General features: G+C 40.9%; 1 long non-coding RNA gene across 9 annotated transcripts in view; it reads right to left on the bottom strand.

The window, feature by feature from the left end:
* LOC107977513 overlaps window positions 1–23374 on the bottom strand; it is a 46449-nt gene extending 23075 nt beyond the window's left edge. For 3 of the 9 annotated variants that reach the window (XR_003481556.2, XR_003481547.2, XR_004768718.1), the window contains exons 1-4: window positions 23218–23374; window positions 22139–22254; window positions 20150–20226; window positions 16015–16191 (exon numbers count right to left, since the gene is read on the bottom strand). This is a non-coding gene — a long non-coding RNA (uncharacterized LOC107977513). Of the gene's footprint in view, window positions 1–5731; window positions 5891–16014; window positions 16192–20149; window positions 20227–22138; window positions 22255–23217 lie in introns of all 9 variants that reach the window. The other 6 variants (XR_004768717.1, XR_003481553.2, XR_003481549.2 and 3 more) reach the window with 6 other exon arrangements.
* Between the last annotated feature and the right edge of the window lie 1317 nt (window positions 23375–24691).

The raw sequence follows: 24691 nt of genomic DNA, 5'->3' as shown, positions 1-24691 counted from the left end.
ACAGGTATATGTTATTGCATCCAGCATTTATTTTTGTTTTGGGGTTTTTTTTTTGCTTTGTTATTTTTGGGGGGGTTGTTTTTTGTTTTTTACTTTGGTTCTGGGGATCAAATCCAGGTCCTCATGCTTGTACAACACTTTACAGTGTGGTCTGTCTCCTCAGTCCTGTCATTCTACCTAATTGTACCTATCCTGCACAGGTGTCTCACTGAAGCTTCTCATCATAGCTACTGTGTCCCTCTCATGTTAATGAGGCTGAACAATGTTTCAGTTGTCATTGGTCATTTGTCTATTCCCCTTCCATTTAGGGGCTTTTCAATCTCCTGTTCAACTTCCTGTCTCTCCTTAAGAATGTATGAATCTTTACATGCAGTGGTTATACACTGTAATTATCTCCCACGTTATAGCTTATTTTCTCACACTTTTGAGAGCATTTTAGAAAGAAAGATCCTGATTTTAATATAACTTAATTTATTAAGCATTTCCTTTGCATTTACAGTTTTTATCTTATTTCAGAAATCTTCTAACATTGTAAAATTATGAAGTTATTCTCCTATACTATCCTTTGGAAGCTTTATTATTTTCTTACATAATTAGATTTAAATGCTTCTTGAATTAATTTTGTAGGTGGTACAGAATTCAAATTTCCTTTTTAAAGTAAAGATATCCAACTCAATGCTACTTACTGAAAAAGGACATCTTTCCCCCACCCATCCTGCAGTACTGCCATTTGTCATAAATTAAATATGGATGAGATTTTGACTGTAGTTTGTACAATTCTGGCACTAATGGTGCAAGTCCTATTAACTGCTATTGAGGTGTGCACACCCAATCCAGTTGTGTTTTAAACACGTTTTCAAATATCTCTGTTCATTATATATGAGACTCTTCTTTTGGTAAGACGCAGGAGTGTGATACAGCATGAAGACTCGTGAGATTATACTATAGCTACAAGATTTTCACATTTGATTATTATTATGCAACTGACATTCCAAGACATGGTTAAAAATAAAACAACCTGCTCAGTCTGTATGTTACTTGTATGTATGTTTTCAGGGATGATTGCTTGGCATTGGCTACCCTGTTGGATGTGCTCTTGCCTGAAGAAGACAATTTCTTTCACGCTCAGCATTCAGTATTTAGGAATATCACTCGTGTGTGTGTGTGTGTGTGTGTGTGTGTGTGTGTGTGTGTGTGTGTGTGTGTGTGAACAATTAAAGGAAAAGAGGCCATGGATTTGAGAGAGAGGGAAGGGGGATACATAGTAAGGTCTGGAGGGAGGGAAGGGAAGGAGGAAATGATGCAATCATATTATAATCTCAAAATATAAAACATAATAATAAACTCAAAATTAAAACAACACATACACACGCATTATTTACTCGACTACATGGTCCTCCTTAGTTTAACACTCAGGATATAAACTGCAATGGGTTGGTAACTTATCCATCTTGTTATCACTCTGTTTTCAAAACCCCTTTTTAATGCTCTTTTGTATCTTTATTTGTATGTGTTCATGTTGCACACATGCACAGGCACTTGAGTGTATGCATATATGCATGGTACCCCCAGACTGTAGAAAACAGTGTCAGTTCCCTGGACCTGTAGCTACAAGTAGTTGTGAACTACCTGACATGGGTGCTGGGAACTGAACTCCCTCTGAAAGAACAGCAAGAGCTCCTAACCTTGCCCTATCTCCCCAGCTTCTCCAATGCCCTTTACGTGCACAGTGAGGATTTGTTTAATTAATGAACTAATAACTCATTCACACAAACAAAATATCGCTATCTGTAAATTTACCAAATGAAGTAAAAACCATATGGACTCATGGGTATTAAGAAAGTGTGCTAGCCAGGCCCATAAACTTATCAGACATGCTAGACCACTGAAGGCTGCAACTCCTCATTTGGATAAAGAGGGCACCTGATTCTAGGGTACTGTGGCACCTGCCATGTGTCCCAGGATCTGAATTCCCAACTCTGTCCCACGAGGTCCAGTTTAGCATGGGCCACTCAATTGCTGTCTGTCTGGACCTGTGTCTGAGACCCTGGGTACCTGCAGCTGTGCACCTCCATCCCCTAAAACTTCTTCTCTCATCACCAAAGGGCCTTTTCCTCGCCGTTCTCTAAGCACACTGCCTCTACCTTCCATACAGCCTCTTTGAACCCCACAGCCTCTCTAACCCTTTTGTACTCTGTAGCCTACATACTGTCCTGTGAAGTCCCATGTGCGATCTGAAGTTACTATTAGTAACTGAAATGGAATCAAAGAACCTGTGACTATCAGCAGTCACACGGACAAGGGAAATCAAGATTGCTTGGTGAATTATAGCCACCGAAACAGATGGAACTTATGGATTTATTGTTTTTCAGGAAATTTGGACCTTATGACTAGACACAAATGTGTCCACCTGTGTTTCTGGTATAGCATGCTCCTGACACTGGTACGGCTGTAGGCTAACAACTACAGTGACAGTAAATGCCATGGAGATCATCTAGTAACCAAGTCTCCATAGTTACCGGGGGAGCCAAGCCACGCCTGCCTTGGGGCTCTCACTGCCATTGCACTATGTCAACTGTGCCCTCACCATTTATCTGAATTATTTTAATATTCTGCAGTTCTGTTCCACTCCATTGATCTCGCCTTTCTCTGATTTGCCTTCCGGCTTCCATGAAGTCATATTCTATTTAACAGATGTATTAAGTCTCTGTGTTTGGACTTCAAGGTGATATCAAAGGCACTACCTTCCAACTCATCAGCAGGAAATTTAAGGCCCCCATACATGAGTGGAAACATGATTGACAGCATGGGATTGATTCCCGCTTGCTGAATAGCTAGGCTCCGCCCACCTCACTATTCTCTCTTCTGTTGCGAAGTTCCATAACTAACTGCAACACAATTTTCCCTTCCCTAATCAATTCATGCTTCTCTGTTTCTGCTTCGTAGTTTGTGCCCAGCATTTCCACCAACCCAGTTTTTAAGGATATGGTCTGAGAGCCCCAAATCCATCCTCAGCTCTCCAGAGGAGAAAACATGGTGCATTAGTTGAAGTCTCTTTAGCCATTTAATTACCTTGAACTATGACATTAAATCTCAGACTGCAATTATTTGTTCAGTGTTCCCTGCATTATTTTCTAAATGTTTTTTTTTTGGAATTTTTATGTTATAATTACTAGAATGTCTAGAGAGTATCTATTCCTTCTACTACTAATTATATAGTTATTTATGGTAGCTAATTAATGAATGGTTATCAAATAAATAAGCTCCCACATAACTGCCCTCACCAAGGAACAGAGTCACTGAAAACCATACTGTTCTTTTTCAGTACCATCAACATCACTAATACTACAAATGACAACGTGTATTAAAACTAAGATTACTGGTTCTGGGATTGATGACTAAAAGAAGTGAAGCTTTTAAAAGGAGAGAAATGGTGAGAAAAGAGGGTAATGGTGACAGACTTTTCAAGTCACCTCATCTTTCTCTGACTCCATTGTTGGTGCTTACGGAGTGTCTGGGTCCCCAGGTCCAAGGTATTGAAAATGAGAGTCAGTGGTCTCAACCAGGCACCTTCTGTGACTCCTGCCAAGCCGAGATGAGAGAGAATGCTAGCAAGACCAGCTGCTTTGCCTTCATGCCTGCCCATGGGATAAACAGATCTCAGGGAATGATTGCCCTCTCAAGAGTATTTTTCTAACTTGCCTTCAGGCCTCCAGTGCTTAAACGTCACAGCACATCACACTGAGTGACTCATCAAACCACATCTAATCAACACAGGCAACTGAGAAACTGTGAACACATGCATTTAACACCCATTTTGAGTCACTCTTTTCTCCCCAGGTACAAGGCAGGAAGAAAGTGGCCCTAACACAGACCAGGCAAACACAAAGAAAACTTGGCTTCAATTCCCAGTTCACCTCCTCTTTCACCCTTGTGGAAATGGTTTCCAGAAGCCGCCAGTCCAGACTGGCACCATGGGAATGAAGATTTAACAGCATTAGCATCCTGTCAGACAATGTATTGCCTAGAAACCACTTCCTGGTTTCTAAGTCCTTCCTTCTGTCAGACACAAACAAGCCAAGACTCACGGCCTGGAGCCATGTATGCATTGGACATTTACTAGGAGAACAGAACAATGAACCCCAAGTCTGAATTATTTTAGAGACCTTCTAAGCACTTCCATGCTGCATCTAGTTCAACCTCTGTACCCCAGAAAACTCTTAACAACCCACATTTCTGAAGGACTCTAAAGGGAAGGACAATCTTATGTTACACCAAGAATGGCCCAGTCTGACCTCCACTTGTCTCTATTTACATACAGTGGCCCAATCAGTCTTCAGGTTGGAGCCACCCTCCTCAGTCCTGTCAGGGCCTGATTTGCCCACAGTCACATACTTGCATACCAAACACCACTGGTGAAACGCAGAGGGAATGAGCAAACAAGTGACTCTTAAGAGCTTTTCCTCTCTTGGCTACTTCCTCTGCCTCCACACCAAAGCCAGTAACTGTTGTCTATTGGATCAAGAAGCAAGTCAGAATCTTTAACTTCCTGAGCCTGGTCCACCAAGGCAAGGATCTTTTGTCCATTTTGTTAATAGATGTGCCCCAATGTCTATCTGGAATATTGCCGGTCAGACTATAGGTCCTCAGTTAAATACTTCACATTAATAAATATCAGGCTATCGTCTGCCCCCAAGTTTACTCCTTGTTTACGGATAGCTTAACCCCTAAGAAAATGTTAAATGCATTTGAGATTAATTGTTTTTAAAGGTTGAAATACACAGTGTGCATTTGTCCCTTCTCCTGAATCTCTTCAGTCTCTCCCTGTGTGAGCTGAGAAGCAGAAAGGCACTAGACTACATTATTTTTATACTCCATAAATGTCTTCTTGGTATAATAATTAACATAATACCATCTGCTTCTGTGTAGATTTGGAATATGAAATGGACATAGTAAAATGAGTTTAAGTCTTCTGTAAAATCACTTTCAAGGAGATTTTTCAATTAAGTTGCTTATCGTCAACAAACCCACAAAATAATTTTCTCTCAGAGTAATATGTTCAACCTGTGACTTGCCTAGAAAATAGCATGCATTGTTTATCAGACAGTGTAAGCCGCACAAGCCATTAGACTCTGCTTTGTTTGTCTCCGTGCTTGAACACCAGGAACCCCAGAGCTCAAGCCAGTGTTCAGAATTATTGCAGACATAGTTTCAATGTAAATACCCACAGTGGGTTTCATATGCACAACTCTTCACTCGAGTGTGCATGGGTCCCTAGTGATCCCCTGATATCTTCTGGCTCAATCCTTCCCACTTTATGTGCAAGGTTCTACAGTGAGTACTGAGGCGGCCCCCTTTCTGCCCAAGTTCTTTCCCTCCATTTCTGTCATGTACTTTGCAGCCCTGCTTTGTGCTCTGCCTTGGGGATTTGGTTTCCTTACTTAGCCTGTTGAAGCCTTTCCTCTAATTAATTAACAGATAATAGTGTTAATAGCTCAATCTTTGCCATTTCCCAAGTCACAAGTTGATGCCCAATGCCTGAGATGATCATTTCATATTTTCTATTTCTTATAACCACCCCCTCCCACAGAGTCCCTAACTTGTTTCTCTCCCTCATGTGGTGACCTTGCTGCTTAGCACACTGAGGAAACGAACATCCTAAAAGGCTAACTACAGCCTCCCACCAACCCAGCCACTCAGCAGCTATGGTACCTCTTCACTGCCTACCTACCTACCATCTAGCCTCTTCATCTGAGACGTCTTCTTAGATTGTCCAGAAGCCTACGTGGCTTATTTATCAAAGATGTCCTCTCCGTCACTACTGTCTTTCTCTTATGTGTAACCATTTTTTTCTCTGTCTTGTGAATGTTTCCATAGCCACACAAATACACTGAAATATGGAGAGAGAAAGGGAGGAATATAAATGATATGCATATATCACTTTTGCTCTAATTCTTCCAACACTTTTTAAACTCCATATTTAAACTCCAAATTGTTATCCATATTTGATTTCTCTTTTATTTTATTTATTATTATTTCTCTATTATATGCTTTTCCTAAAGCCCCTCCAATCAAGATTTTATCTCAACCTCTACCATCATCAGATCCAAAAGGCATCCTTCTCTTGACCTAGTCATGGCACATATGCTTCATCACTGATTTTTAAGACCACCTCAGTCTTTGGTGTAGCTCCTTGCACTTTGGTCATTCCTTCTCCAGCTCCATTTTGGTTCTTTTTTTTTTTTTCTCCTCTCAGATACAGATATTAATGTGCTCCAAGATACAACCATGGACTTCTGCGTCCTTTAGTCATATCATGCCCCTCGATGCTTTCACTTTACCCTGTGGCTTAAGTACTCTCTATACACTGAAAACTGCAGACTCTTGTGTCTAAGCCATTTCTTTGCTAACCTTTAGCCTAGTATGTCCTATCATCCTTTCTTGGACATCTAATGCAATGAAAGTTAGCCTTGATTCTTAGTTCCTATTCCCCTTAGCTTCTCTCCATTCTTGGCAACAAAATTAGCACCTCCTTCTGGAGGAAACTGCTCCCTTCCTGGGATGCATTCACTCCCTAATGCCTCCCTGCAGCACTACACACTAGTAGATGCCTTAACTCCTTTTCCTTTCTTAGTATACTGAAAGCACCAAAGGTTAACTGAACACTTCCATCTCTTATTTTAACCCAATCAAAACACTTTAATTTGTCCCCTTTTTCTGTAGCCTCTCAATAAATTAAATTTTGGAAGATAAAATACTGCATGAAACATGCTAGAAACATCCTTAGTAGGGAATTCAGGAATGCAGAAGTGATGACTAGAGTTATAACAGCCATCTTAGACTATAAAGGTAAATTGGGGATATACCCTATCAGTAAGCATCACTAACTAAAAGGACCGCTACTTTGTGGAACACACTATGTCTATACTGCCAACCACCAGACTTCAGTAACATGAGACATAATCTTCTCTTCTGTATAGGCAACTATTAGGATTTCTGCCCGCTGATACAGTATAGTCCACATAAAAGACATTAGCATCTGCTCCTAGCAGGGTCTCTCTTGACTTGCTTTGCCCATCCATGGGTTCTGAGTTCTAGTCTTATATATCTGACCCCATGAGCTAGAACTTAAGTTACAAAAGAACTCACAATTTTCACCCTCAATAGCAGTCTTCCCTGAGTTAATGTTTCTCTAGACAGCACTAAGGAGCCCAGAAATAAGGGAAGACTAGCCATTAAGCCTGACCACTTGTATACTTATTGGTTTAGGTACACACATGCATAAGACTCTGGAAATGTGAACCTCTTCTGAGGGACTGTCCGGGAAATCACAGGTTGTTTTCCTGTGTTCAGACACTGAGATTACAACATTAGATGGCAGTAGTCTCACAAAGAGTGAAGCTTCCAAGCATGTGTCACATGAAGCTGACATGCTGGAATCCAGTACTTACTCTTCATAAGCCAACATTAAAACCTGATTTGCTTAGCAGAGCAACAAAGATTAAAATATGTTATTGCAAACAAAAGAGCTGTTGTGAACTACTGACTTAATATACAAATGTCGTGAAACAAAACTGAAAAAACATGCTTTAAATCATGCTGGCTGTAGGCATAGGGGCTTGACAACCCAGTAATCCAGTGCTTAAAGTAGCTTCAGAAATAGATGTTGAGTAGAGGAAGGTTATTTGTTACTCTGCCTTCAAAGATGTCCCTCTGGGACATTTAACCATCATGCCTGTCATTGTCAAATATCACACCTGTGTATCAGTGCCCTAATTGTCTTCTTCCATGGTTTGGGTGTATGCTCCAAGGGTTCACATGCTGATAGTTTGGTCCTCAGTGTGTAACACACAATGATAGAACTTTTGAGGGGCATGGCTCATTTCTGGCTCTTCTCCTCACTCTGGGTTTCTGCTTTGCCATGTGATCTCTCCCTTCTGCCTAGGCTCATGCAGTTATGATGCCATCTGCCTGAGATCATTACTACAGTGCCTAGCTAATCTCAGTGCCATGTCCTTGATCTTCCAGAGCTATGTGCTAAAGGAAATTCTTCTAACTAATTCCGCTGTTATGCCTTTGGTCCTCCAGAGCTGTGAGCTAAAGGAAATTCTTTTTTCACTATGAAGTTCTTAGCCTCTGTTATTTTATTATAGTAATAGAGAGCAGACAAATATCCCTCCCAACTGAGAATAACAGCAAAAAGTACCTTCCTTCAGAGTCTGACAACAGAGGTAGCCAGGAGGTAGCAAAGGCAGATTATTTACTTATTTTTCCTGTTTCTTCTTTAGGACAAATCACTATCACAATTTCATATATTCTCAGGACCAAAGTCCATCTCCTCAAATCATGATCTCGATAAGGTTCTTGGGGGATTAAAAAATAATAATAATTCCTACATCTTCCATTTTCTCTGAGATTACACTTGTGTTCTTTGCCTTCTGAAGACAGCACTCCCTGCTTTTACTGCACATTTCCAGGAAAAGACATGAGAGTGAGCCTCACAGCAGGAAAAGGATGTGTAGCTGCTCTCAGATCCTTGTCTTCAGAGTCCCAGACTATGGTTCATAGAAGAAAGAATAATGCCAAATAGTGTCTGGACTAAAGTTAAGAGTTGAAGGGAAATAATTGCACCAAACCTCAGAAAACAATGCCCTGTAGAAGTCATTGCAAGGCTGGAACTTCATAGGCTTTGCACCCCCATTGCTTCTTGACCCTAAGGGATGTGATAGTCCTGACTTCACTCCCATCAGATCACTGCTTTCTTCCCCAACACACAGTCATAAAACTACTGTACAAAGCTCCTCGATGCCTGAGTTGTCATCTGCAGAATCCATCAACCACCCAAGCTCATGATAATAAATCAGATATTTCCAGAGGTCAAAATAAAGAGAATGTGAACTTCAGAGCACTTTTTTGTTACTGAGCATTTCCCAAAACTACTATGAATTATCCAAACTTCCCTTAATTAATAGGCTTTCTTAGAGATTGATGAGTTCCCAACATGGCCTTTTAAGATCCAATTAAAGGAGAGTTAACTTCTGAGAAATGATAAGTTAAAGATCTTGAAAAGTATACCTGGAAGGTGTCTCTGACTTTTCATGGGTTTGTAAAGTACAAAAACAGCTAAGAAAAAAAATACTCAACAGATTATTTAAGAGCCTTGATCAATATTCACACTGAGCTAAATGCTGACAATATTTTCAACACACAAAAACTAGAAATGCTGTTTAAACAAGGGTGTTGAGTTACAGCTGTTCTGGTAATTCTACTCGTCTCGGTGCCAAGAACTAGACCTCAAGCTGCTATTATTGTTGTGTTACTGCTGTGTGATGTTTGATGTTAGTATTGGAAGTACCTTCTCCCCAGGCTAAAGATATATAAGTGATGAGGGGAAAATATTTAAAGAAATATCACTATTTCATTTCAATGGCCTATAAAAATCCAGCAGTAAATTTTGACCCATCTAAAATATTTCCACATGGGAAAAGCCATCTTTTACTAATGTCCAAACAGTATGTGAAGTATTCATGTGGGAAGTCTTAAAACTCTGTCAGGAAAATATAAGGACATCTTAGTGTAGATGGTTCTGGTCGAAAATCAAAGGCGGTGGGAATGGATGTGTTAGGCATTCTCTCCCTAGTGCCACGGGATACCTCAGGTCATCAATCGTACTGTACCGGTGACTGGGGGATATATATTTACATTAAATAGAAAAATAAACCAAAATATATCTTCTCCTATGTTGAGGACCGTATTTGTGGGGCTGCCTGCAGTCAGGACCACCCAATCAGCCCCAGGTCCATTCCTGAACTGGGGAGTGTGGATGAGGAAAAGGCTAGATAAGAGTTCAGATTCAGAGACACAGAATTGCTGTCAGGAGGGCATTTTCAGTCCATACTGAATGCACCTCAGTTTATTCATACACTACCAAGGCGGGGACATTGGCAGAAGGCTTCTATTATCATGTATAAAGGGCAAACATAGCAATTACTTCCCTTAATCCTAAAGATACTCTGTAGCAGCACATACTACTTGGCCTTCAGGCACTTCATAGCAGCACACATCACCTAGCCTTCAGGGTGAGAGTAAACCTGTCTGGGCCCAAGTCTATTGTTATTTAAATAGGAGACATTCACCACCAAGGCCAGGATATCCTGCAGCCATTAAGCTACTGTCTTAAGGACAATAGGAGTCATTTGAGCTCTCTGAACTCATTGGCAAGATGGAATGAACTCCCATTTATGGGTCCCATAACTCCTAGAAACTACTATATAAAAATTTTCCTTTAACAGGATCCCTCAGGAAAGCTGAAGTATTAATTACAAGTTTTTGTCTCACAGCTGCTTCCTCCCACCAACAGAGTGTGAACCAGCCAGTCCTCCATTTGATGCTTCTAGTGTGGTTAAAGATACCCTGGGGCAGTGATCTGTACTTGCCGTTTAGATAATTACCTGAACTGATGGCTAGGTTAAATTCTCACTCGTGTCCACCAATGGAGATAAACAGAGAGCCATCAAATGACCCCAGGAGATGCCAGTCAAGGTAAGGTTTAGTTGGCACACTTTTAAGTCTCTCAGCTTTGGGGGGGGGGGGCACCTTTTATAAAAGCCACCGATTTTCTGTGCTGTCCTTTGTCCAGAATCTCATTGCACCTGACATTTCAGTAGATTTAAAAGCCTTGGGGGAGACCAAATGCTTATTCTAGCTGATATTTACTTCCCAAAAGTCAAAGCTGTGTTGACTCTCCCTTATTACTGCACACCAAATAATAGCCTCATGAAAAGCAGAGAAATCAGATAAGAAAATATGATGCTTAATCAATGTGGTATCAGGGACTCAGCAGCTTGGTACTCCAAAGCTGCCAAACACATCTGCTTTGCAGGTCTTGCTGGGCTGAAGGTAGGTGTCAACTCTCTCCATTCACTACATGGATGTAAATCTGGATCCACACAGGCCTGATGATGGCTGTAACCTCCTGGGATGAATGACCTATGGCACTTAGGTACATCCATGAACAGGGAAAATATTACCTTTGGCTATGGAATCAAATTAATCAGACTCTGGATCCTGGCTCCAACACTTGCAGCTATATGGTAAACTTCCCTTCATTTTAAGGATGATCAAAATGCCACTAAATGCAAACCCTGTTTTTTTTTTTTTTTCATCTTTTAATCCACTAGTTTAGTATTAGTTTTCTTGCACTTTTTGTCTACTTTGAATGATGTCACAATTAATATGGATGTCCAAATACCTCTTCAAGATCTTGCTTTCAATTATTTCCAATATATACCCAGAGATGGGTTACTCTGTAGCTACTTTTGGATACTATGGATGTCTGTTAGCAGGGGCAACACTGGAGACTAGTATGATTCTGAGCACTGTGGGTCATGGTGTCAGTGACACAAGATGTTGGGAAACAGCAAGGTAAGAAACAAGTAAAGAGGAAAATTTTTCATAAACCCATTTTTCCTCTTGGCTTGTCTTAGATCCTAATAACATTAATTGCTTTTAGATGTGAAACAAATTTACCTCGTAGCTAGAAAATTTTCATTTGGGGGAAGAAAGGGGATATGAAGGAATTGCATTTCTAGGGCCCTCCTAAGTGAGCTTGAAATTTTGCATGATGATAAGCCTAATTTAACTTTCTAAGGTCCTTTGGGGATCTTTATAATAATTAAGCTCTAACTAAGGATACATGAGTTAGAGAAGGAAACCAGTTCTTCTCTTTACTAAAGGAGAAACTGTTGTATATAGAATTCCAAACCAGCAATGGACAAAGCATGAGGCCCGTGAGAACAAATTTATCACCATAACAGGTATATTAATTTGTTTTCTGTCGCTATGATAAACACCATAACCAAAAGCAACTCCAGTGTGTGTTGGGGGGTTGGGTCGTCTTACACGTTAGAGTCTGTCATCAAGGGAAGCCCCAAGGCAAGAGCTGAAACAGAGAACTGCTTATTAGCTTGCTTCTGTGACTTGTTTAGCAACTTTTATTATACAGCCCAGGCCTACCTCCCTAGGAAAGACACTGCCCACAGTGGACTAGGTTCTCCTACATCAGTTAACAGTTCAGAAAATGCCCACAGAAAATGGACCTGTGGGTCAGTTTGATGGAGGTAACTCCTCTATAGAGGTTTCCTCTTCCCAGGTAACTCAAGTTTGTGTCAAGTTGACAAATCAACAGGACAGTTCTGACACCCAGAGGCTTCACTACCCCTACAGCCTTATGTTACCTAGACCTGGTGGGAATCATTGTTATTTGTTAGAAAAGAGGGTTGAAATCAAGTGATGCCTGTGTTCTTAAGATTCTTTTGATTGTGAGGAGAGCAACTTAGCTCACTCCAGTGTAATGATACCTCCAGTAACTTGAAATAACAAGACCACTACAGGTTCAGGTAGAGCAAGAAGTATGGATCATTATCACATTACCAGGTCTTCTACCAGAGAACCAGGTCCCCTACAACATTATTGGGTTCCATGCCACATTATCGGATCCTCCACCATGTCACCAGGATCCTAGCCGTGTCATCAGTTCCCCTACCACGGTACCATGCCCTTTGCCTTGTCATCAGAACTCAGCCTCTCCCTTTTCCATCTTGGAAGCACTATTGCCACAAGTAACTCAGAACATAGTTAGCGATCCTCCCAGTAACATCTCCACATCAGCTTTAGTAGAGAAGCTCTTGAGACAGGTCCTTTTCCTGTCACTTGGCTATGTGTCCATCCTCAAACCTACAAGTGGGCCTGTGGTGAATGGAGCAAATGGGAATTCTGGTATCAAAGAACTGAGGGAAGAAATATTAATTACAACAAGCCCAGAACTCTGGATACCAGAAGTGGGGCAGGTATTGTGGCAGAGATCTGTAAGCCCAACCCTTGGAAAGCTAGATTGGGATTACAAATGCAAGGTTAGTCTGAGCTTCATAATGAGACTGTCAAAACAAGCAAACAGAAGGGGTGGTTGTATGGTTTCCATGGAAAGAGTTGTCTCTTTTGACCCAGGTCTGTTTCTCTAAAGAGCTTATCCATGACCTAGTCCTTGGCCACTGTTTACTTGGTAGGTGTAAGTGAATATATACTCCTTCAGAGATGGGCAGACAGAGTTCTTTAAATAGAAATCATGGGAGTTTTAGTTTTGCTTTGTTTATTTGTTATTGTTTTATTTGATTTGCACAACACATGGGTTAAGTCAGGTATTATTTCATAGTACAAAAATGCAACAATGTAGGAATGGACAGAAGTATTAAGAAAAGACCTGGCCTGAAACAGAAACCTGAGTTTTTCCAAAGGAAGAACTTGGTTGTGACCTAGAAAAGTGGAGTGTGAAGTTCAAAAGCCTCCTGTGTGAAGACTGAGGTGACCCAGGACTGTCTGGTGTCAGAGGGAAGCTGAGGCCCACAACACTTGTCAGGGGAGGGCTCGAAGTCACAGAGCAGGTGACCTGCCCTTCCCTCATGCCCTCTTCATTTGCCTGGCCACTCACTCCTTCCCTACCTCCTAAGTCTGTCCAATACTCCAGGCATGCCCCAGCATTTGGGACTGTTTAGGTTCTTGTGTCTGTTCTGGAGATAGGCATTTTCCCATTGATTTTTTTCCCAACTCTCCTCAAGTTTGTACCTACATTTCAGCTTCTAAAGTCTATCCTAATTATCTTCTCCCTAATAGCCACTCTCCTACCAGGTTATATTAACGGTATCTACTTTTTAACTTTTCTACTTATCTCCATCTAAGGTACTATATGATTTATGTATAATTAACTATAGCTATTTGCCTCTTTCTCCCACAAAATACAGATTCCATGAGAAAGGGTGAGCTTCATTCACTGTTATGTCCCAGCTATCCAGGCATTCACCTAGCATATCATTGATGCTCAAATATTTTTTTAATGAATGAGTACAGAGAGAAGAGAGTTTCATCTTCTTTGGTTTTTAATCTCATCCTGGAACTGTGATACATACCTGTGTCTTGCAGTTTCTAGTCTATTGCTAGCCATATAGTCACATGTGGACTTTAGAGTCCATTCTCCTGATTGTAAGGTTTGAAAATAATGGCAATAGATTGTCCTGATGACCCCCAGAGACTCTCCCATCCATTTGTTCACCTTAAAAGTATAATATGCAAATTACTAGGGGAGAAAAATAGACCATTATCCAAGAATTAGCAATAGGTTTGGTGTAGCAGGCTTTCATTTGAAACACCAACCAGCTCCCAAAATGTATCATAGAGACTTATTACTAGTTATTAATTCTCAGCCTTCTCTTATGCTTGTCCCAGTAGCTCTTATAACTTAATTTAACATGTTTCTCTTCATCTACATTTTGCCTCAGGGCTTTTACCTTTCTTTCATTCTGTATGTCCTACTCTGGATCTGGCTGACTGGTGGCTGCCTGCCTGGCTGATCCTGAGCAGCTCCTTCTATTTCTCCTTCATTCTCTCTTTTCTCCTCCTACTTATTCCCTCTGCCCACCAGCCCCACCTATCCCTCTTCTGCCTATCTGCTGGCCAGTCAGATTTTTATTTGACCTATCAGGTACCTTAGGAAAGCAAAACAACACATCTTTACATTGTTAAGCAAATGCAGCATAAACAAATATAACACACCTTTACATTGTTAAAGTAATATTCCTCAACATAAACAAATGTAACATATGTTTGCCTCATTAAATAATATTCCACAATAGTTTGGCATTGATGTTAAAACAGAGTATTTCAATATGATAGTGTTGGTTATAACAAATTTGGAATATTTTCAAAGATTTCTTTATTTATGAACTTGTCTGTGCCTACGTGCATGTAGCCATGTCTGTGTCTGTGAGCACATAGCAATGTATATGTGTGTGGTGGTATCTACATAGACAGAGGTCAGAAGAGAGTGTCAGATCTCCCAGAGATGGAATAACAAGCATTTGTCAGATATCCAACTTGTGTAAGTTCTGATATCCAAACTCCAGTTGTCATGCTTGGGCAAACAAGCACTCATAGCCACTGACTCATTTCTCCAACCCATGAAATATTTTTATTGGCTTTTTATCTTAAGATAAGTACTACTGGTATCCTGTCACATGTTCAAATCTATCTGAAGTCCTAATCCTAAGATCCTAGCTTTACACAAAAATACAGTCTGTTCCATCTTAGAGTTCAATGTAGTTGGCTGCTGTTTTTCCTAGGTTTACAAGGTATGCATTCCCTAAAGAAATGGGATGCTTTTATCTGCCTATTACATCAACATTTAGAAGGATCCATCCTCTGTTATTATAAGCTTTAAAACTAAAACCAACGTTGTTAACGTTTTACCCAAAATTCTCTGAGAAGGAGGTAACAAAAAATCTGCAGATTTATTGGTGGAAATGGGGCAGGAGGTAGCATAAAGCATGTTTACAAAAAATGTCTGTTGTATATACATTGAACATGAGGTTGAGGGAGGCTGGAAAATAGATTCCCATGATCCTTAAGAACAGAGTATGCTGTAGGCACGTGGGCCTCCCCAGCTCCAAATTGGAAACATCTGTGTAGTTCATGGTCTCACTTTTTCCCATAGTCAAGGAGTCAGCTCCTGAAGCAGAGGCGTCTGTTGAAAGAGTACCAGGCTTCCTGAAACAATAATACAGGGTGTCCTAACTTTCTCTTAATTATTTTTGCTTCTTTGGAATTACAGGGCTACATTTTCATCATTGGTGGCCTCACCCATCTTAATTATAGAACTGAAATAATATAAGTCCATGTTTTGTTTATAATATGATACCATAAGTTATCATCTCATGTGCATTAAAGAAAGAAAATTATCTGATAAGTAACTATATAAATCATATTTTATAAATATATAATAAAATTAAGTGCAATAAATTTGTTAAGCTATGCCTAAGACATTTTCTCATTCAAGGTTCAACCTTCTGAATAAATATTCGGCTTCAAGTTTTGACAACAACATAGTGGATGGGTTCTACATGGTTCCCTCTGGATTTTATGCCAGTCCCAAAACCCGTTCTGTGAGTTCTGAATATTGGTACTTACTTCATCTTACCAAGTTGTCAATTGAAAGCTTTCAAACAACGAGATTCAGGTCCTGTTTCCAACAGTCCATAAGTGGTTTCTTCATAACAGCATTGAGAGAATGTAGACACTTTGGGCTTTGAGTGTTTTCATTCTCTAAGCATTCTAACCATGTTTGCTCCTGTGTAATCACAGACCCTAGAGGAAAATGCTACTGATGTTCTGCCAAATGGACATGTAGCCAAATTGCCTCCCAAATATTTAGGTTTATCCCTATAAACTAGTGCTGCTCTCATACTAGTTTGGAGAAGCTTCTTGTAGAGGGTGACTACTAATGAAGACTTATAACTGGTCAGACCACTGAGAATACTGGTTGTTGAATGCTCAGCTTTAAATAGGACACCTATGTCACCTGCCTCAAAGGCAAAGGAAGCATCACAAATGAGATGCACAAAAGACTAAGAGCTGGGGGATGCAAAACAGTGCTTCAATTCAGACTCTGTCTTCAGGACACACACACACACACACACACACACACACACACACACAGAGAGAGAGAGAGAGAGAGAGAGAGAGAGAGAGAGAGGGAACGATAGTTCGAGTCCACTTAGGAAGAATAAGGTAGTCAACAGAGTGGAAGAGGAAGAAGAGAGAGCAATGGGGTAAATATGTTCATAATACATTCTACACACATACAAAGTTGTCAAAAATAAAAGTAAACTTAAAAAAGAAACAAATGAAAACCATATTTCTTGGTCCATATCAACCTTAAGGTCCATGTGAATCTCAAAGACGTTGGTCTATTTTTGAATGTGTGCCTTTGAATTGATTAATTATAATTCTCCAATCACTCTACATCATACTAAACACTTACATAGCAAGGTGGAAGTCCATTCACCTGAGATTATTACCAGCTCCATTTCTAATTTTCCTAGATAAGCATCCATCTTCTGAGAAGTAACCAGCTTTAAATCTGAGATAATATAACATTAAATGTAATAGTAACAACAGCATTTTAAAGTCTATTATTCTAAGGATGACAATTTTACCAAGTCACCTAGCATCCTAGTTAGCTTTAACTGTCAATTTGACATGGCCTAGAAGCATCTGGAAAGGGTTTCAATTCAGTAATTGTCTTCATCCCATCGGTCTGTGGATATGTCTGTGAGGGATTGATTGCCTTCCCTGTTTATTGATATAGGAAGGCCCATCCCATTGTGGGACCAACCATTCTCTGGGTAGATGGTCCTAGGTTATATATGAAGTCTAGTTAATCAGGTGCCCAAGTGAGCAAGCTAGCAAGCATGGCTTCTTCAAGTTCCTGCTAACATTCCTGCCCTGACTTCCTTCAGTGATGTGCAGACCTGGAAATATAAACCAAACAAGCCCTTTCCTTCCCTAAGATACTTTTAGTCAAAGTCTTTTATCACTACAACATAATGCAACTAGAACATGACTGCATTCATCCAGCATATACCTCACTATCTACAAATTTGATGTTAATGCTTTAAGATCAGCTTTCCCAAAATTGTAGGTTTAGAAGCATTTGCATTTGTTTTCCAAATCATCAGTATTGGTGACAATAAAAAAGCAATAAAAGAACTTATAAATCCTTACCAAATAATGAGCTTTAGCCCATTAAGTTTCTACTAACCAAATCACCTCCAGCACCAAAAATAATGATGAATTCCAATTGCAGCTTCATTTTCTTAGCCTCTTAGTCACTTCAAATCTGTTTTAGGAGTGGGTGGGGATGAGCTTTAAGTGAATTTAAGGACTTATCACATTTCTTCATAATGTTCCAGAGAAGTCTAAGATTATATTTTGCATGACTAAAATCCAGCCTGTTTTCTTTCTCATTAGTGACAAGCTCCAGGAGAGAAGTGATAACATTTTTTTTGTTAGAGACCTGAACTTTGACTGAGATAGTTAAAGGCATTTCTGAGCAAGGAACATACAGCCAAGTGAAAAACTATTCACTTACTGCAGTCTTGAAAACAAGTGGAAAATATTTACCAGCCTGTAACTTTTAGTAGTCTGCCTTCCCTGAAGGAATAGGTATAAAAATAAATTAAAACACATATCCTTTTCTACTCAGCCTGGCATGAGTTGTACTGGTGCTTAAACAAACAAAAATAAACAGAGCTGTTCTCCATCAGACACGCTTGAAATCATGCTCAGAACTAGGAATCACACACAAGAGTGATGGCACCTGAGTTGGGAGGAGTCCTCTGCTAATTAACGCAGGCTAATACTTGTCTTCAAGTAACCCTGCACTGTTTATTCTCTTGTTTTCCCTTCCAAATCCTTTCACTGAATTGAAAGCACCTATTTTTTGTTTGTTGTTGTTTATTGGGAGTATAAGATGGACTCTCATAGGAAATCATTTTCCAAAACAAATAATGAATGTTGGAACTACTTGAAAAATGGAAGTCAGGAAGTGGCAATTATTGGGTCTAACAAGCTCATAAATAATATATTGAATATAAAAGAGTCACGTGGCATAATAAGAGATTTTTGAAAACTTTATGCTTGTCATTTGCTCTTTCAGAAGTCTAGAGGGAAAGCTGGGGAGATAGAGCAGTCAGTAAAGTGCTTGCCATGCAAACATAGGGACTTGAGTACTGAGTTCAAATCCCAGCATCCTTGTAAATGTCTGGGTGCACCAACAAATGCCTGTAATCCAAATGCTAGAGAGCTGGAGACAGGAGGGTCCCTGTCACTGCTGGACAGCTAGACCTCCTGAATCGGTAAAGCCTGGGTTCATGAAAGACCCTGTCTCAGAAATAAGAAGATTGTGCTGATGTCTCAAAGGGCAAGGTGCTTGCCACACAGCCCTGATGACCTGAGTTTGAATACCTAGCACCTACGAAAGGCTTGGCACAGTGCCACATGCATTGATGGCCCCAGTGCACCCCTGTGGGGAGTTAGAAGGTGAAATCAGCAGAAGCTCATGGGCCAGATAGCTTCATTTTTACATCAGTGAACAACAAACTAAAGAGACTCTCTCAAAATAAGGTGAAAGACCATGTTGCATGTGTGTGTCACACACACACACACACACACACACACACACACACACACACACACACACACACACACACTCACACACATAGACATCATATACATACATGAACACACACACATCATACACCCACACAAAAAAGGTAGGTGATTGAGAAAGACACCCCATATATGTATATGAATGTCTACATATGCATGCATACAGGAACATGTATATATCATACTAAGAAAATTTTCTAAAGGAGCCTAGAGAAAAACAAAGCCACTGTGCTCATGAACTTTAAAGCCAGATGTCTTGAGGGGTCTGGACCTCTCTCTTTTACAGGTAGGGAAATCAAGGCTCCAGGATGGCTGGAGATCTGGAACTAAGCACAATCTCTAGACTTCCAGACCAATGCTCTTGCCCCTCCGCATACTATATGAGGTGGCAAAGCCTCAAAATGCAGATATTGCTAAAGATTTTGGTTTCCTTTTGATCTATTTTTTTAAAAAGCTAGAAACAAAATTGGGAGGGCATCACATAGTCTTTACACTAAAGGCTTGGAGCCACTGCACCCGAGTCAGGTTATTCCAAAGGAATAACTGACATCGATTCAGCACTCGCTGTTAGCTCTGAAGCTCATTACTGACACTAATTAGCAGTGCTATACAATATTCCTCCAAGGTGGGCCAGGTTTCATGAGCACAGATGGAGCACCCAGAATCACATTTTATATGTGTATTGTCTGATGCCCTAGCTACGAAAATTCAACAATGTGCCCCAAATCCATTCATTTCTAGGACAACGGTGAGACCCTTGTCTGTTTTTCAGCCTCCTGCTGTCACTCTGCTTGTCCAAAACTCACTTGAGGCTTGCAGTCCTGTCAAGCTTGCTGCCTGCAAAGCTAGTCAGTCAACAGATACCTACCCACCTGCTGTGTCTGCCATCACTACATTGGGCAAAGTTCACTGGAGGGAACCACTAAGCTGAGCCAAACAGAGCCCTGCCTGCCTACCTGGAGCTTACCCTGGAACCCCTCCCTGATCACTCACTCAGCATTAACCTGTGTGTAAGATAGGTAATGGAGCACTAACGTGTTTTGGATAACCATTGTTCAACCAAATTGCCCCAGTCCCTTGCCACGTATCTTACCTGCATGATGTTCTCAGCTTGGGATGGTGCGTTCCAGGCAGCTGGTGGCCTGTGACTGACTTTTAACCACAAATGTGCTTTGAATGAGAGTTTATAGAAACAAGCAGACAGTTGGGCTTACACACTTACAAGAGGAGCTCAAAAGTATCATGCCCCATATCATGTAGACTGTCTTATCTCCACAGCCCTACGAGGCAAGTATCGTTGGTATATACCACGGTATAAATGCAAAAACCTGGGATGCCAAGAGCAAAGTCACTTGCATAGGGGACAGAGCCAGAACTCACACCCAAGCCTGTCTGTTGTCAATATTCATGTTTTTAGGCTATGATCCACCTTGCTATGATCACAGTAACAAAGACAATGAAGAGCTGGGACAAAGTGTCTGGGATATCGATGGCACTTTCAAAGATAGAACACATCTCATTAGGATTCATGGTCAATTGCTCATGCATGACAGGAATATAAACTCCTGAAGTTTAATTATGCTAGGCCTGCTCAATTTTCATCTCTGGCAAAGGTTGCCTTAGTGGTTCTCGGGCTAATAAGAGTTGAAAGCTGCTGTATGACTTGAGAGGTGCATTTGTCTATGCCCATAGAGTGGGCAGAGACGTCAATTGAACATGTCCCCTTGGCCCCAATTTCCTCTCTTGCCTTTTGATATTCACCATGGCATCCCATGTGACCAGGAGGCCACTCATTCACTTCCGAGCTACACATGTCCTTTGCATCCTCCACACCCTCCTCAGTCTTCTCCATCCCACAAAGCATTTACACTCTGTTCTCTTTCCTAGGTAGCCCTCTCCCACCTCTAATGGGATGAAGCATGATGACAAAGAGTCTGGCCACAAGCCTGCCAGGTGTTATATGACACAAATGCTAAAATGCTAAAAATTGCTAAAAATGTAGACTCGGAAACCACATCTCCCCCGTGGGTTGTCTCATATGGTCGCCTTGCCAGTTTGTCTGCTGGACCCGTCTCCTCAGGTAGAGTCATGTTTCTGGGTGGAAAGGACACCTCAGTTCTTCTGCCCCCTTCTGTTGTACTTTCTAATGGGCACTCAGTGGCAAGTTTTGGCAGTCATGCTTACCAAATGAAGGATATTTGCCAGGTGTAGTGCCAAATGCCTTTATGTGAGTCATTGTATCAAGTTCCCACAGAGATCTTATGATACAGTATTGAATATCCATTCTCAGTGATGAGGCTGAGGGGCAGCATGGCTGACCGTGCTGCCTGAGACCACACAGGGGTCAGTAGCAGAGTTGGGATATAATGCCAGGGCTCTTAAAAACTAACCTATTGTTCTTGTGTGTGTGTGTGTGTGTGTGCATGCATGTGCATGTGTGTGTGTACATGTGTGTGTGTGGGGGGGGGTGTTGTGGACAGGGCCCATGATGCAGTGTGCATGGGAAGGCCAGAGAATGATTTTGTGGGTTTGGCTTTTTCCTTCTACCTTTGTATGGGTTCTGGGGATCTAATTTAGCATAGCAAGTACTTTACCTGGTGGGCCATCTCACTGGCCTAAAGTCAGGGTTATTTAAAAAATTATTATTATTATTGATATTAGTGTGTGTGTACACATAGAGACACATGCATTGCAGTGTGCATGAAAAAGGTCAGCAGACAATACTGTGGAGTTGGGAGTCGGGTCTCTCCATCTTTTGCTGTGGTTGTGGAGACTAAACTAAGGCCATCAAGCTTTTGAGGCAAGTCCTTTACTTGCAGTGTCTGGCTGTCGCTAAATCCTGGGCTTTCTGTAGCTGGCATGAGCAATATGCCATCTAGAATTCAGACTCAGAGTGCTGCTTAGTTATTCAAGCCTAGAAAGAGGTTATTCCTTTAAAACTTGTCTTGGCTCTTACTTGAGAATGTGGAACCATTGTTTGCAGACCCAGTGGCCTCGTTATTATATTTGGCAAGGACAGGTCTATCTAGAAGAGCAGCAACACTTTTCCCTCTTGCTTAGCATTCATGGTAGTTTTTCTTACCTTCACATGGTGTATATTCTTTAAATTGAATAGTCTGGTGTTACCATTATCTGTATCGTGTAGGGTAGCAAGCTTCATTTGACTCCACTATTGCTCTTGTCTTACTTTCATTTTAGCTAAGAGAAAACTAACTTGCTTATGGTGGAAAGAACTAGGGGCAGGTGGTACATAACTCAGTTTCAGCTCTCAAGGAACTGCCTAGAACAGATTGCCCTGTAGGCAAGTCTGTGGAGTACCTCCTTGATTGATGATTGATGTGGGAGGGCCCAGTTCACGATGGACAGCACCATCCTAGGCAAGTAGGCCTGGGATGTATAAGAAAACTAGCTAAGCATGAGCCCGAGCAAGCAGAAGGCAACCAGTAACCAGTGATCCTCCATGGTTTCTGCTTTACATTTCTCTTTAAGTTCATACCCTGAATTGCCAAAGTGGTGGAATACGACCTGGAAGTAGAAGCCAAATAACTGCTTTCCTCCTCTAAGTTGCTTTTGGCTGGAGTATTCTTATCCCAGCAACAGAAATGCAACTAGAAGATATTCTCTCCTGGCTGTTCAATGTCCTTGGGCCCTAGAGGCTACAGGGAACTTGAGGCAAACTGGATTTGCTACTCACTCTTGTCTATGTCTCTCATTCATGAATCCTAAATACCCATTTAATTTTGGAAAGGTTTGCTAATGCCAGCGCTATGGGTCTTATTCTAATCCTCCATGCTCTGCAAGTAGCTAGTATATTATTTGCTGTGCTAGTTCAGTAAGTTTCAGAAACTGGAACCACAATATTTAATATCACCCTTTCTCTCCTTAAATATAGGTTCACCATGCTCCAGCAGGTAGCCCCACACCCAAGCCTATATGGCCAGAACAAAATGGACTCAGTGGGATATTTTTTAAAGACAATGAGGACATAAAGTTGGGGACCTTAGAATGGAAATCTGGAACAAGTTATAATAAATAGTGGGAGATGGGTACACCATTAGAAATTCTAAAATAATTAATTATATACTGTGTTAAAAAAAGAATTTCCCTTTAAAATCTTATTAAGAACAAAATTAAATTTTGTGAAAGAATACATAGGCTCACCTTTTTCTCTATGTTTGTCAGAAAAGACATCGATCCTTTTCTGTTACGATAAATCTTTCTGCCAAAAGCCGCCTGAGCCCCACCGCCACGTGTGGGCTTTACGCCAGCCGCCTGCCTGAGTTAGGCCCAAATGAATACACAGAAACTTGTATTAGGTTCAAAGCTGCTTGGCCAATGCCTAGGATTTCTCATCTGTTAGCTCAGTCTTAATTATCATAAATCTATATATGTTATAAGACTTATCTTTATAGAGAATGCCTTTCACTGGTGCCCTCTCTTGCCGGTGGCTCACATCCTGCCGCTGAAGGATGTGAAGGGGAAAGGGGCCACTTCCTCTTTCTCCTTGCTTATGAGTCTTCTTGCTATGTCACTTCCTGCCTGGAACACTACTTCTCTACTACGTTTCCCAGAATCCTCTTTGACTCCTAGTCCTGTCTAACTTGCTGTTTCATTGGCCCAAACAGTATTTTATTCAACAATCAATAAGATAAACATACACAGAAGTACTTTCCCCATCACTTTTCCATAACTGTGACCCTTTTCACAGGGTGACTAACAACTATCCTTCAGGTCAGCCCCCTCTGATTCAACACCACAAGTTAATCAGGCTCATTTTCTGTAAGATGTTAATTCCTTCGCAGCCCAAGTTAATCAGGTACGTACACTGTAAGAAGTCCATTCTCTCTTTTAATATCTTTCCTTCAAAATCAAAGCAGTAAATAATTCCTCTCTGATATTTCTCTTCAGGATAAAGAAGATACTGTGTCTATTTTTAAGTCACCTTCTGTGATTTCAACCCTTCCTCAATAGGAAGTGTGAAAATCTTACTTCATTGTTCTCTTTAACCTAACAGTCTGTATAATGTTGAGTTTCTGATGCCCTCTCACCTAATGGCCTCCTGTGTATCTGAGCACTCCTAACATTCCCTTCATCTGTGGAAGAAATGGCATATGTATTTCCCAATGCCTTCTTAAATTGTTTCTCCAAAGTCTTTTGGCTTTTTTATATAAACTAGAACAAAAGAGGAAGGGAGGCAAAAAGGGAGTGGAAAAGGAAGGAAGAGAGAAAGAGAAGGGAGAAAAGGAAAAAAGGAAAGGATTTTTTATCATTTTTTATTTGAATTACAAACAAGATTGATTTACATGACAATCCCAGTCCTCTTCTCCCTCCCTTCCTCCCCTACCACCCCCCAACTAAAACCCTACCTATCACATACCCTTTCTTCTATTCTTCACCTGACTCAAACTTTCTGCTCCCTCATGACCTCTGCATCCTTCCTCTTCTCCCCTTCTCATTCTCGTAGCTCCCTTCCCCTCTTCTCATGCTCTCAATTTGCTCAGGGAATCGTGACCCTTTCTCCTTCTCCAGGGGACAATGTTTGTCTCTTTTAGGGTCCTCCTTGTTTACTAACATCTATGGCAGTGTGGATTGTAGGCTGGTAATCCTTTACTCTATGTCTAAAATCCACATAAAA

The sequence above is a fragment of the Cricetulus griseus genome, chromosome 2 (genome assembly GCF_003668045.3).
Source record: "Cricetulus griseus strain 17A/GY chromosome 2, alternate assembly CriGri-PICRH-1.0, whole genome shotgun sequence".
NCBI lineage: Eukaryota > Metazoa > Chordata > Mammalia > Rodentia > Cricetidae > Cricetulus > Cricetulus griseus.
The sequence above is the reverse complement of the archived record's forward strand: the minus strand, read 5'-3'. Positions and strand labels throughout refer to the sequence as shown.